At 38.6% G+C, this 14,256-nt stretch overlaps 1 pseudogene; it reads left to right on the forward strand.

Moving 5' to 3' along the window:
* The first annotated feature begins 533 nt into the window (after window positions 1-533).
* On the forward strand, window positions 534-1,730 carry LOC118025935 (annotated as a pseudogene).
* Window positions 1,731-14,256: the final 12,526 nt, after the last annotated feature.

The raw sequence follows: 14,256 nt of genomic DNA on the forward strand, positions 1-14,256 counted from the left end.
AACAGAAAAAATCTCCAGAAACAACAAGAAAACAAGTAATAAAATGGTATTAAATACTTTCTGCATCTATTGAGAGGATTGTGTGGTTCTTATCCTTTCCTTTTATTAATGTGGTGTATCACATTGATTGATTTGTGAATATTGAACAATCCCTGCAGCCCAGGAATAAATCCCACTTGATTGTGGTGAATAATTCTTTTAATGTACCATTGCATTCGATATGCTAGTGTCTTGTTTAGAATTTTTGCATCCATGTTCATCAGGGATATTGGCCTTTAACTCTCCTTTTTAATGGGGTCTTTGTCCTGTTTTCAAAATAAGGTCATGGTGCCCAATAGAATGAGTTGGGAAGAGATACTTTCGTTAGATTACACCTTTCTGCCCATGGACTCCAATAAGTAAGCATCGTTAAAACCTCCCCTCCCATCACCGTCAGGTCTAAGTCAGAGTCTCCCAAAGAGCCTGAACAGCTGCAGAAGCTCTTCATCAGAGGTTTGAGCTTTGAAACAACCAGTGAGAGTCTGAGGAGCCATTTTGAGCAATGGGGAATGCTTACAGACTGTGTGGTAATGAGAGATCCAAACACCAAGCACCCCAGAGGCTTTGGGTTTGTTACATATGCCACTGTGGAGGAGGTGGATGCAGCCATGAATGCAAGGCCACACAAGGTGGATGGAAAAGTTGTGGAACCAAAGAGGGCTGTCTCAAGAGAAGATCTCAAAGACCTGGTGCCCACTTAACTGTGAAAAAGATTTTTGTTGGTGACATTAAAGAAGACACTGAAGAACATCATCTAAGAGATTATTTTGAACAGTATGGGAAAATTGAAGTGATTGAGATCATGACTGACCGAGGCAGTGGCAAAAAGAGAGGATTTGCTTTTGTAACATTTGATGACCATGACTTTCTAGACAAGACTATCATTCAAAAATACCATACTGAGAATGGCCACAACTGTGAAGTAAGGAAAGCCCTATCTAAGCAAGAGATGGCTAGTGCTTCATCCAGCCAAAGCGATCGAAGTGGTTCTGGAAACTTTGGTGGTGGTCATGGAAGTGGTTTTGGTGGGAATGACAAGTTTGGTCGTGGAGGAAACTTCAGTGGTCGAGGTGGCTTTGGTGGCAGTTGAGGTGGTGGTGGATATGGTGGCAGTGGAGATGGCTATAATGGATTTGGTAACGATGGAAGCAACTTTGGAGGTGGTGGAAGCTATAATGATTTTGGCAATTACAACAATCAATCCTCAAATTTTGGACCCATGGAAGGAGGAAATTATGGAGGCAGAAGTTCTGGCCCCTGTGGTGGTAGAGGCCAATACTTTGCCAAACCACGAAACCAAAGTGGCTATGGCGGTTCCAGCAGCAGCAGTAGCTATGGCTGTGGCAGAAGGTTTTAATTACTGCCAGGAAACAAAACTTAGCAGGAGAGAAGTGCCAGAGAAGTGACAGGGAAGCTACAGGTTACAACGGATTTGTGAACTCAGCCAAGCACAGTGGTGGCAGGGCCTAGCTGCTACAAAGAAAACATGTTTTAGACAATACTCATGTGTATGGGCAAAAAACTCAAGGACTGTATTTGTGAATAATTGTATAACAGTTTATTTTAGTTGCTGTTCTGTGGCAAGTGTAAAGCATTCCAACAAAGGGTTTTAATGTAGATTTTTTTTTTTTTGCACCCATGCTGTTGATTGCTAAATATAATAGTCTGATCATGACGCTGAATAAATGTGTCCTTAAAAAAAAAAGGAATGAGCTGGGAAGTGTTCCTTCCATTTCTACTTTTTGGAACAGGTTGAGAAGAGTAGGTATTAATTCTTCTTTAAATTTCTGGTAGAATTCCCCTGGGAAGTCATCTGGCCCCGGACTTTGGTTTGTTGGGAGATTGTTGATTACTGACACAATTTCTTTGCTGGTTATTGGTCTGGTCAAATTTTCTATTTCTTCCTGTTTCAGATTTGGTAATTTGTATGTTTCTAGGAATTTATCCATTTCTTCTAGATTTCCCAGATTGTTGACATATAATTTTTCATAATATTCTCTAATCAAAATAATTGTTTGAATTTCAAATAATCCAATATAGAAATGGGCAGAAGACATGAACAGACATTTCTCCAAAGAAGACATACAGATGGCCAATAGACACATGAAAATATGCTCAACATCACTTATCATCAGGAAATGCAAATCAAAACCACAAAGAGATATCACCACACACCTGTCAGAATGTCTACAATCAAAAACATAAGAAACAAGTGTTGGTGAGGATGTGGAGAAAAAGGAACCCTCATGCACTGTTGGTGGGAATGCGAACTGATACAGTCACTGTGGAAGACAGTGTGGAGGTTCCTCTAAAAATTAAAATGAGGGATGCCTGGGTGGCTCAGTCCATTAAGTGTCTACCTTTGACTCAGGTCATGATCCCAGGGTCCTGGGACTGAGTCCCTCATCGGGCTCCTTGCTCAGAAGGGAGCCTGCTTCTCCCTCTGCCTGTTGCTCCCCCTGCTTGCACTCTCTCTCAATCTCTCTCTCTCTCTGACAAATAAATAAATAAAATGTTTTTTAAAAATAAAAATAAATTGAAATTAAAATGAGAACTACCATGTGATCTAATAATCACACTACTCGGTATTTACCAGAAGAATACAAGAACAGTAATTTGAAAGGATATATGCACCCCTATGTTTATTGAAGCATCATATACAATAGCCAATTTATGGAAAGAGCCCAAATGTCCACTGATACATGAATAGAAAAAGAAAATGTGGTGTATATATATATATACAATGTAATATTATTCAGCCATAAAAAGAATGAAATCTTGCCATTTTCAACAACATGGATGGAGCTAGAGAGTATAACATTAAGCAAATGTCAGTCAGATAAAGACAAATGCCATATGATTTCACTCATATGTGGAATTTAAGAAACAAAACAAAGGCAGAAAAAAGAGACAAACTAAAAAACTAAAGAGAACATGGTTACCAGAGGGGAAGTGGGTAGGGGGATTGGTGAAATAGGTGAAAGGGATTAAGAGTACACTTACTTTGTTGAGCACTGAGTCATATATGGAATTGTTGAATCATTATATTGTACACCTGAAACTAATCTAACACTGTATGTTAACTACACTGGAATTAAAATTTTAATTGTTTAAAAAAATAAGAAGAGCTGCAAAAGGCCTTTAAGCCTATGAAACAATGCTTGGCATTATTAGTTATTCATTAGGAAAATGAAAGTCAAATGAAAAAAAATGGCATACAATTTCACACCCACTAGGATGACTATAAGTAAAAAGATATATAATAATAAGTGTTGGTGAGTTGTAAAGAAATTGAAACTATTTTACCCTGCTGGTTGGAATACAAAATGTGGTACAGCCACTGAGGAAAGTAGATCAGCAAGTTTTCAAAAAGATGGGCATTAAGGAGGGCACTTGATGAGATGAGCACTGGATGTTATATGCAACTGATGAATCATTGAAGACTACATCTGAAACTAATGATGTACTATATGTTGGCTAACTGAATTTAAATTAAAAAAAAAAAAAAAGAAAAAATTACCATAATAGACCCAGCAACTCTACTTCTGGGTATATACCCTAAAGAACTGAAAACAAATGTCCATACAAAAAGCAGCACACTAATGCTCATAACAGTATTAATAATAGCTAAAGAGTAGAAACAACCCAATGTCTATCCATTAAATACAAAAGGTGGTATATCAATGCAGAGGAATGGAATGTTATTTGGCAATATAAGAAATGAAGTATTGCAACATGAATGAACCTCATAAACATTATGCTAAATGAAAGAAGACAGTCACAAAAGACCACATATATCCATCACCCATTTAACCCATTCCCCCACCCACTTCCCCCTCCATTAACCATCAATTTGTTCTCTACAATTAAGAGTCTGTTTCTTGGTTTGCCTCTTCCCACCCACCCCCCGCCATGTTCATTTGATTTGTTTCTTAAATTCCACGTATGGGTGAAATCATATGGTATTTGTCTTTCTATGACTGACTTATTTTGCTTAGCATAATACTCTATAGCTCTATCCACATCATTGTAAATGGCAAGATTTCATTCTTCTTCTTTTTTTTTTTTAAAGATTTTATTTATTCATTCATGAGAGACAGAGAGACAGAGGGAGAGGCAGAGGGAGAAGCAGGCTCCCAAGGAGCAGGGAGCCCGATGCGGGACTCGATCCCAGGACCCTGAGATCATGACCTGAGCCGAAGGCAGACGCTTAACCATCTGAGCCACCCAGGCGCCCCAGATTTCATTCTTCTTATGGCTGAGTAATATTCCTGTGTGTGTGTATGATATCTTCTTTAACTTTAATATCTTCTATATCTTTAACATATATAAAACATCTTCTTTATCTTCAATATCTTCTATATACATATATATATTACATCTCTTTTTTAATTTTATTTTATTATGTTAGTCACCATACAATACATCATTAGTTTTTGATGTAGTGATCCATGATTCTTGTTTTCATATAACACCCAGGGCTCCATGCAGTATGTGCCTTCCTTAATACCCATCACTGTGCTAACGCATACACCCACCCCCCTCCCCTCTAAAACCCTCAGTTTGTTTCTCGGAGTCCATACTCTCTCATAGTTCATCCCTCCCTCCAATTTCACCCCCTTCATTTTTCCCTTCTTTCTCCTAATGTCCTCCATGCTATTCCTTATGTTCCACAAATAAGTGAAACTATATGATAATTGACTTTTGCTGCTTGACTTAGTTCACTTAGCATAATCTCCTCCAGTCCCATCCATATTGATGTAAAAGTTCAGTATTCATTCTTTCTGATGGCTGAGTAATATTCCATTGTATATATGGACCACATCTTCTTTATCCATTCATCTGTTGAAGGGCATCTCGGCTCTTTCCATAGTTTGGCTATTGCGGACATTGCTGCTATGAACATGGGGTGGCATGTGCCCCTTCTTTTCACTACATCTGTGTCTTTGGGGTTAATACCCAGGAGTGCAATTGCTGGGTCATAGGGAAGCTCTATTTTTAATTTTTTGAGGAACCTCCACACTGTTTTCTAAAGTGGCTGTACCAACTTGCATTCCCACCAACAGTGTAAGAGGGTTCCCCTTTCTCCACAACCTCTCCAACATTTGTTGTTTCTTGCTTTGTCCATTTTTGCCATTCTAACTGGTGAGATACCACCATTCAAAGGTGGTATCTCAATGTGGTTTTGATTTGAATTTCCCTGATGGCTAATGATGTTAAACATTTTTTCATGTGTCTGTTAGCCATTTGTAAGTCTTTGGAGAAGTGTCTGTTCATGTCTTCTGCCCATTTTTTGACTTGATTATTTGTTTTTTGGGTGTTGAGTTTGAGAAGTTCTTTATAGATCTTGGAAATCAGTGCTTTGTCTGTAGTGTCATTTGCAAATATCTTCTCCCATTCTGTGGGTTGTCTCTTTGTTTTGTTGACTGTTTTCTTTGCTGTGCAGAAGCTTTTTTCTTGATGAAGTACCAAGAGTTCATTTTTGCTTTGCTTCACTAGCCTTTGGAGATGTATCTTGAAAGAAGTTGCTGTGGCCGATGTCGAAGAGGTTACTGCCTATGTTCTCCTCTACGATTTTGATGGATTCCTGTCTCACATTGAAGTCTTTCATCCATTTTGAATTTATCTTTGTGTATGGTGTAAGAGAATGGCCCAGTTTCATTCTTCTGTATATAGCTGCCCAATTTTCCCAGCACCATTTATTGAAGAGACTATCTTTTTTCTATTACATATTTTTTCCTGCTTTGTCAAAGATTATTTGACCATAGAGTTGAGGGTCTATATCTGGGCTCCCTATTCTGTTCCATTGGTCTATATGTCTGTTTTTGTGCCAGTACCATGCTGTCTTGGTGACCACTGCTTTGTAATATAGCTTGAAATGGGGCAATGTGATGCCCCCAGCTTTGTTTTTCTTTTTCAACATTTCCTTGGCAATTCAGGGTCTTTTCTGATTCCATACAAATTTTAGGATTGTTTGTTCCAGCACTTTGAAAAATGTCATTGGAATTTTGATCAGGATGGTGTTGAAGGTATAGATTGCTCTGAGTAGCATAGACATTTTAACAATGTTTATTCTTCTGATCCAGGAGCATGGAATGTTTTTCCATCTTTTTGTGTTTTCTTCAATTTCTTTCATGAGTGTTCTGTAGTTCCTAGAATATAGATCATTTACCTTTTTGGTTAGGTTTATTCTGAGGTATCTTATGGTTTTTAGTGCTATTGTAAATGGAATTGATTCCCTAATTTATCTTTCTACAGTTACATTGTTAGTGTATAAGAAAGTAACAGATTTCTGTTCGTTGATTTTGTATCCTGCCACATTACTGAATTACTGTGTGAGTTCTGGTAATTTGTGGGTGGAGTCTTCTGGGTTTTCCACATAAAGTGTCATGTCAATTCATTACTGAATTGCTGTGTGAGTTCTGGTAATTTGGGGGTGGAGTCTTTTGGGTTTCCCACATAAAGTGTCATGTCATCTACTGACTTATCCTTTGCCAATTTGAATACATTTTATTTCTTTTTGTTGTCTGATTGCTGTTGCTAGGACTTCTAGGACTATGTTGAACAATAGTGGCGAGAGTGGGCATCCTTGATGTGTTCCTGATCATAAGGGAAAGGCTCTCATTTTTTTCCCCATTGAGGGTGATATTCGCTGTGTGTTTTTCATAGATGGATTTTTATGAACTTGAGGAATGTTCCCTCTATCCCTATATTCTGAAGAATTTTAATCAGGAAAGGATGCTGTATTTTGTCAAATGCTTTTTCTGCATCAATTGAGAGGACCATATGGTTCTTCTCTCTCCTCTTATTAATGTATTCTATCACATTGATTGATTTGCAATGAACCACCCTTGCATCCTGGGGATAAATCCCACTTGGTCATGGTGGATGATCCTTTTAACTTATTGTTTGCTCCTATTAGCTAGGTTTTTTTTTTGAGAATTTTGAAATCTGTATTTGTAAGGGTTATCGGTCTGAAATTCCCCTTTTTGATGGGGTCTTTTCCTGTTATGGGGATTAAGGTAATGCTGGCCTCATAGAATGAGTCTGGAAGCTTTCCTTCTGTTTCTATTTTTTGAAACAGCTTCAGGAGAAGAGGTATGATTTCTCTTTTGAATGTTTGGTAGAATTCCCCAGGGAATCCATCAGGCCCTGGACTCTTGTTTTTTGGGAGGTTTTTGATCACTGCTTCCATCTCGTTACTGGTTATTGGCCTATTCAGGTTGTCAATTTCTTCCTGTTTCAGTCTTGTCAGCTTATAGGTTTCCAGGAATGCATCCATTTCATCCAGATTGCTCAGTTTATTGGCATATAGTTGATAATAATTTCTAATAATTGTTTCTATTTCCTTGGTGTTAGTCATGATCTCTCCCTTTCATTCATAATTTTATTAATTTGGATCCTTTCTCTTTTCTTTTGGATAAATCTGGTCAGTGGTTTATCGATCTTATTAATTCTTTCAGAGAACAAACTTCTAGTTTCATTGATCTGCTCTACTGTATTTCTGGGTTCTAATTCATTGATCTCTGTTCTAATCTTAATTATTTCTCTTCTAATGAATGGCTTAGGCATCGTTTTGTTGCTTTTTCTCTAGTTCTTTAAGGTGTAAAGTAAGTTGGTGAATTTAGGATTTTTCTATTTTTTTGGGTGAGGCTTGGATGACTATGTATTTCCCCCTTAGGATCGCCTTCGCAGTATCCCATAGGTTTTGGACCAATGTGTTTTCATTCTCATTGGTTTCCATGAATTATGTAAGTTCTTCTTTTATTTCTTGGTTGACCCAAACATTCTTGAGCAGAGTGGTCTTTAGCTTCCAAGTGTTTGAATTTCTTCCAAATTTTTTCTTGTGATTGAGTTCCAGTTTTAAAGCATTATGGTCTGAGAATATGCAGGGTATAATCTCAATCTTTTGGTATCAGTTGAGACCTGATTTGTGACCCAGTATGTAGTCTATTCTGGAGAAAGTTCCATGTGCACTCGAGAAGAATGAGTATTCTTTTGTTTTAGGGTGGAATGTTCTGTATACATCTATGAGGTCCATCTGGTCCAGTGTGTCATTCAAAGCTCTTGTTTCTTTGTTGATTCTCTGCTTAGATGATCTGTCTATTGCTGAGAGTAGAGTACTGAGGTCTCCTACAATTAACATATTATTATCAGTATGACTTTTTATTTAGGTTAACAGTTGGCTTATGTAGATGGCTGCTCCCATGTTGGGGGCATAGATATTTACAACTGTTTGATCTTCTTGTTGGATAGACCCTTTAAGCCTGATATAGTGTTCTTCTGTGTCTCTAAGTACAGTCTTTAAAATCTAATTTGTCTGATATAAGAATTGCTACCCCAGCTTTCTTTTGAGGTCTGCTGGCATGGAAGATGTATCTCCATCCCTTCACTTTCAGTCTGGATGTATCTTTAGGTTCAAAGTGAGTCTCTTGTAGACGGCATATGTATGGGTCCTGTCTTTTTATCCAATCTGCAACCCTGTGCCTTTTTTTTTTTTTAACCCTGTGCCATTTTATGGGAGTATTTAGGCCATTCACCTTGAGAGTGATTATTGAAAGATATGAATTTACTGTCATCATGTTGCCTGTGAAGTCCTTGTTTCTATAGATTGTCTCTGTAAATTTCTGTTCCATATCACTCTTGGGGTCATTCTCCTTTTATAGAACCCCCCCTTAATATTTCTTGCAGGACCGGCTTAGTGGTCACATATTCTTTCAGTTTCTGCTATTCTTGGAAGCTCTGCATCTCTCCATCCATTCTAAATGACAGCCTTGCCAGATAAAGTATTCTTGGCTGCATGTTCTTCTCATTTACTACCCTGAATATGTCTTGCCAGCCCTTTCTGGCTTGCCAGGCCTCTGTGGATAAGTCTGACATTACTCTGATGTTCCTCCCTCTGTATGTAAGGAATCTCTTCCCCCTAACTGCCCTTAAGATGGTTTCCTTGGTTCTAAGATTTGCGAGTTTTACTATTACCTGCCAGGGTGTTGGCCTGTTTTCCTTGATCTTGGGAGGGGTCCTCTCTGCCTCTAAGACACGAATGCTTGTTTCATTCCCCAGATTAGGGAAGTTCTCAGCTATGATTTGCTCAAATATATCTTCTAGTCCTCTCTCTCTTTCCACCCCATCAGGGATCCCAATAATTCTGACATTGGAACGTTTCATGGTGTCACTTATTTCTCTGGTTCTCTTTTCATGGATTTTGAGTTGTTTCTCCCAGGTCTCCTCTTTATCTTTCTTTTCTATCAATTGGTCTTCCAGATCACTAATTCATTCCTCTGCCTTGCTTACCTTGTTAGATTATCTAGATTAGATTGGATCTCATTGATAGTATTTTTAAGTTCTGCCAGTTCAGCTTTCATTTTTGCCCTTAGAGACTCTATGTTGCCATTAATCGATTTCTCCATTCTAGCTATTGTCTTCACAACTGCTACCCTGAATTCCATTTCCTGACATCTTGGTTATATCTGAATCCATTTGTAAATCTGTGGCATAAGTCATAATCTCTGAGTCTTTCCTATTTTGAGGGTTCCTCCTTCCAGTCATTCTGTTGAGAGGTGGTTGAGGGAATGTACAGAGTCCAAATTATTGACCACAACCCAAGCAAGATGCACCTATTTTATGGGGACATTAGGGTTGTTGGTCTCTTGTTCTCCCAGCCTGTCTTCTAGGGGAGGGGCCTGCCAGGTGGTTACTCAGGCAACCCTGTTTGGGCAGAGTTGCCCTGCCCCCTGTGGTCGGGGGAGCTCAGTGAAAACTGGTTTTTTGGGGCTTTTGTTCTCTGGCTGCTTTCCCTTGTGGCTTTCCCATCTCTTCTGAGATGGGAAAGAAGAGATCATTTCCAATCCTCTGCCTCAAACAGAGAGATTGCAGTCTGTTCTTCAGTGAGCTCTCCAGGCCACACTATCTCCGTTTCTGTCTATGCTGCTAAAAACTGTAGCATCCTGTGTTGTGCGTCCCTCAGCAGTACTCCCAGTCCTCACCTCCAGGTCAGGGCACGTCTTTGCCTTTTGTGCTTCTAAAACCACCAGCGCCCCAGTTTGCACGTGTGGCCCCGCCCTTCTAGGTTTTAGTCCAAGGGCCTGCCCTAAAGTCCTTTCCCTGCCACTACCGCTACTGGTCTGCGTGTCTGTGCCCCATCCCCAGCGTGGGAGGTTATTGTTCCCTGGTGGTACAGGATCCCAACAGCTGATCTCCTCCCCCTTCCTTTTATCTTCAGATATGAGCCAGCAGAATCATGGCTGCCCACTTCATACCTCGAAAACAACCACCTGCGATATTCTGTTTGTAGAGATCCAGATATATCTTCTTACATCTCAGGCTGATTTTGTGGGTGTTCAGAGTGGTCTGGTAGATATCCAGCTCAATTCCAGGGACCAGTTGGAATAAGGTTCCCTATTCCTCCGCCATCTTTTCCTCTCTCCTATATATTACATCGTCTTTATCCATTCATCAGTCAATGGACATTTGGGCTCTTTCCATAATTTGGCCATTGTTGATAATGCTGCTATAAACATGAAAGGTGCATATATCCCTTTGAATTAGTATTTTTGTACTCTTTGGGTAAATACCTAGTAGTGCAATTGCTGGATTATAGGGTAGTTCTACTTTTAACTTTTTGAGGAACCTCCATACTATTTTCCAGGGTGGCTGCACCAATTTGCATTCCCACCAACAATGCAAGAGTGTTCCCTTTCCTCCACATCCTCACCAACACCTGTTGTTTGCTGTGTTGTTAATTTTAGCCATTCTGACTGAACAGACACATAGATCAATGGAACAAGATAGAAAATCCAGAAATGAACCCACAACTATATGGTCAATTAATCTTCAACAAAACAGGAAAGACTATCCAAGGGGGGGGCACTATCCATATTTCAACAAATTATGTTGGGAAAACTGAACAGCAACATGCAAAAGAATGAAACAGGACCACTTTCTTACACCATACACAAAAATAAATTCAAAATGGATAAAAGACCTAAACATGAGACAAGAAAGTATCAAAATCTTCTTGGAGAACACAGGCAGTAACACCTTTGACATCAGCCATAGCAACTTCTTACTAGATATGTCTCCTGAAGCAAGGGAAACAAAAGCAAAAATAAAGTATTGGGACTTCATGAAAATAAAAAAGGTTCTGCACACTGAAAGAAACAATCAACAAAATTAAAAGGCAACCTGTAGAATGGGAGAAGATATTTGCAAATGACATATATGATAAAGGTTTAGTATCCAAAATATATAAAGAACTTATAAAACTCAACACCCAAAAAATAATTCAGTTAAAAAGTGGACAGAAGACATGAGTAGACATTTTTCCAAAGAAGACATCCAGGTAGCTAACAGACACATGTAAAGATGCTCAACATCGCTCATCATCAGGGAAACAAATCAAAACTACAATGGGTAGGTTGTTTTTAAGAAGAGTTTATTGGTGCTGACAAGCAGAGCTAGATTTGTAGTTCATTAATTGGTCAGGCAGAGTGGTCACTAAGCAAAAGTTCACTTTTATCACCCTTTCCAAACAAGATTTTTCATTGTTGCTAACTTCTTGGAATTTTGGACGTTTGACCCAGTTCAAAGGTTTAAAAAACAAGACATGCAAGGCAGTTGCTACAGCTCTATTTTTAAAATGGCTCTACCTATGTCATTTTTCATATTTCCCCCTTTTTCAAGAACTTTCTCCAAAAGCATCACTGATCAACCATTTGAATTGGGCTTTCTCATGTTTTAAGTTTCAATCCCTTATTGCCAGAGAAACTCATTAAGTCCTCATTGTCAGGAAGGCTCATTCTGGTGTGTGTGTCTTGTCCCATGCTGGTGAGAAAGTGGCTTCCTTGGGAGCATTTAGGTCACATTTCAGCATCAATAGTGCCAAAATGAAGGAAGGCTTGTCGTCAGGTCTTATGAAATGAACAAAGGCTGCTAACGTTCCTTTAATTGGCCAAATAATTATTAGAAATCAATTCAAGTGCGCCTGGGTGGCTCAGTTGGTTAAGCGACTGCCTTCGGCTCAGGTCATGATCCTGGAGTCCCGGGATCGAGTCCCGCATCGGGCTCCCTGTTCAGCAGGGAGTCTGCTTCTCCCTCTGACCCTCCCCCCTCTCATGCTCTCTCTATCTCATTCTCTCTCTCAAATAAATAAATAAAATCTTTAAAAAAAAGAAATCAATTCAAAACATTGGGTTACCATTATTTGTGTAGAATTTTTTATAGACCCATGAAAAATAATACAAACAGAGTCTTACAACAGTAACAATTTCTAGAATCACAAGCAAGACACTAATTCCAAATTGTAGAATGGTTCCAAATCATGAACTATACGTGAGGCTAGCCAGGTAAACAGGTCAAAAGATCAAGAGCTTACAGGCTACTTTTCTGGAGAGCTGTGGTATTTACTCTACCATGCCAGATTTCAATACATTCTGATTTGAACTATTGTGGAAAAATAATTTATAAAAGTAAGTAATTATATTTTTTCTATATAATAAAAAATTCTGATCATCATTCTATATATCCATAAAGCCAAGGTACCTGGTGCCAGTGATTGAAATTATAAACCTGTGTAGCAAAACTTTCAAAAGAAGGTGCAAAGTCACAAGAAGGAATATAATCAATGGTATTATAATAGCATTGCGTGGTGACAGATGGTAACTACACTGGTGGTGAACATAACATAACATACAGTTTTTGAATCATTATATTGTATACCTGAAACTAATGTAACATTATGTGTCAAACTATACTCAAATTAAGGGGGAAAAAAGTACAAGGGCGCCTGGGTGGCTCAGTCGATTAAGCATCTGCCTTCAGCTCAGGTCATGATCCCAGAGTTCTGGGATTGAGTCTCGCATCAGGCTCCCTGCTCAGCGTAGCGTCTGCTTCTCCCTCTGCCTCTACCCTCCCCTCTGCTCATGCTCTCTCTCTCATGCTCTTTCTCTCAAACAAATAAATAAAATCTTTTTTAAAAAGATACAAAGTGATCATTGCAGGTAAGTGAAACTACAGATAATAGCTCTGGGAATATTAGAAGGTCCTGCAGTGTGACTAGATCTGTTCTAACAGATCAGAGATGTACTCTGGAAGCTAACATATATCACCTCAAGAGACACAAGATCAGTATCTATATAAGGTTGGCCAGGAAGCAAGATGGGATTCTTCTGCAAGGTGCATAGTATTGCTAGTGCTCCAAATACCTCATGACACATAGCATAACAATTGGATGACAGGGTGCTTGGTGCCATCAAACCTACTCAAATTTTAAGTTGATATGATGGTACAACATAGGAGGATTAGTGTTGTGGAAGAGGTAATATGGAAGAGGTTGGGGGAATGGGAAGAATATAGAGGAATATAGAATATAGAGCTATAATGTTTTGAGCTAGCATATTTATCTGGTCAGAATTATAAATATGATTAATTCAGTGAGAAGTAGTGCAATGTCACCAAAAAAAAATCCCTCAATTGGGAACAATTCCAAATGTGATAAGCAAGATTCACTCAATGGTCAACTCTCTTCTTGAAGATACCATTCTCTTAGCTCCTGTCACAGTATACTCTTCTGGTTCCCCTCCCAAATTATTGGCTACTCCTTTCCAGTCTCCTTTTGGGCTCCACCTCTAAACAAACACCAAATACTTCAGTGTCTTATGGATTACTCATTCCAGACCCTCTTTCTTTGTGTGATTTTATCCTAAACTTTAGAGTGCTTATTTCATTTATATTTAATGTAATTGCTGATATGGTTCAGTTAAGCCTATAATTTTGCTATTTGTTCTATTTGTCCAATCTGTTTTTCTCTGACTCTTCCTTTCTCAACCTTTCTTTCAGGTTGTGTATATTTTTAACGTTTTATTTTGAAATAATTATAGATTGATTGGAAATTGCAAAAAATAGTACAGAGGACACATGGTCCCTTCACCAAGTTCCCCCCAATGGTTATATTTTACATGAATATAATACAATTTCAAAACCAGAAAATTATTACAGATACAATATGTGTATAATTCTATGCTATTTTATCACATGTGTAGATTTATGCACCCAAGACCACAATCAAGATACCGAAGTATTCCATCAACACAAAGATCTTTTTTGTATTACCCCTTTAAAGTCACAGGGACTGCTCACCCCTACCATATTCCTGGACCTTGGTAACCACTAATTTGTTCTTCATCTTTATAATTTTGTCATTTCAAAAACCTTTAAAAT

Source organism: Mirounga leonina, unplaced genomic scaffold (assembly GCF_011800145.1).
Source record: "Mirounga leonina isolate KUSES-001 unplaced genomic scaffold, KU_Mleo_1.0 Mir_204, whole genome shotgun sequence".
In the NCBI taxonomy this organism is placed as follows: Eukaryota; Metazoa; Chordata; class Mammalia; order Carnivora; family Phocidae; genus Mirounga; species Mirounga leonina.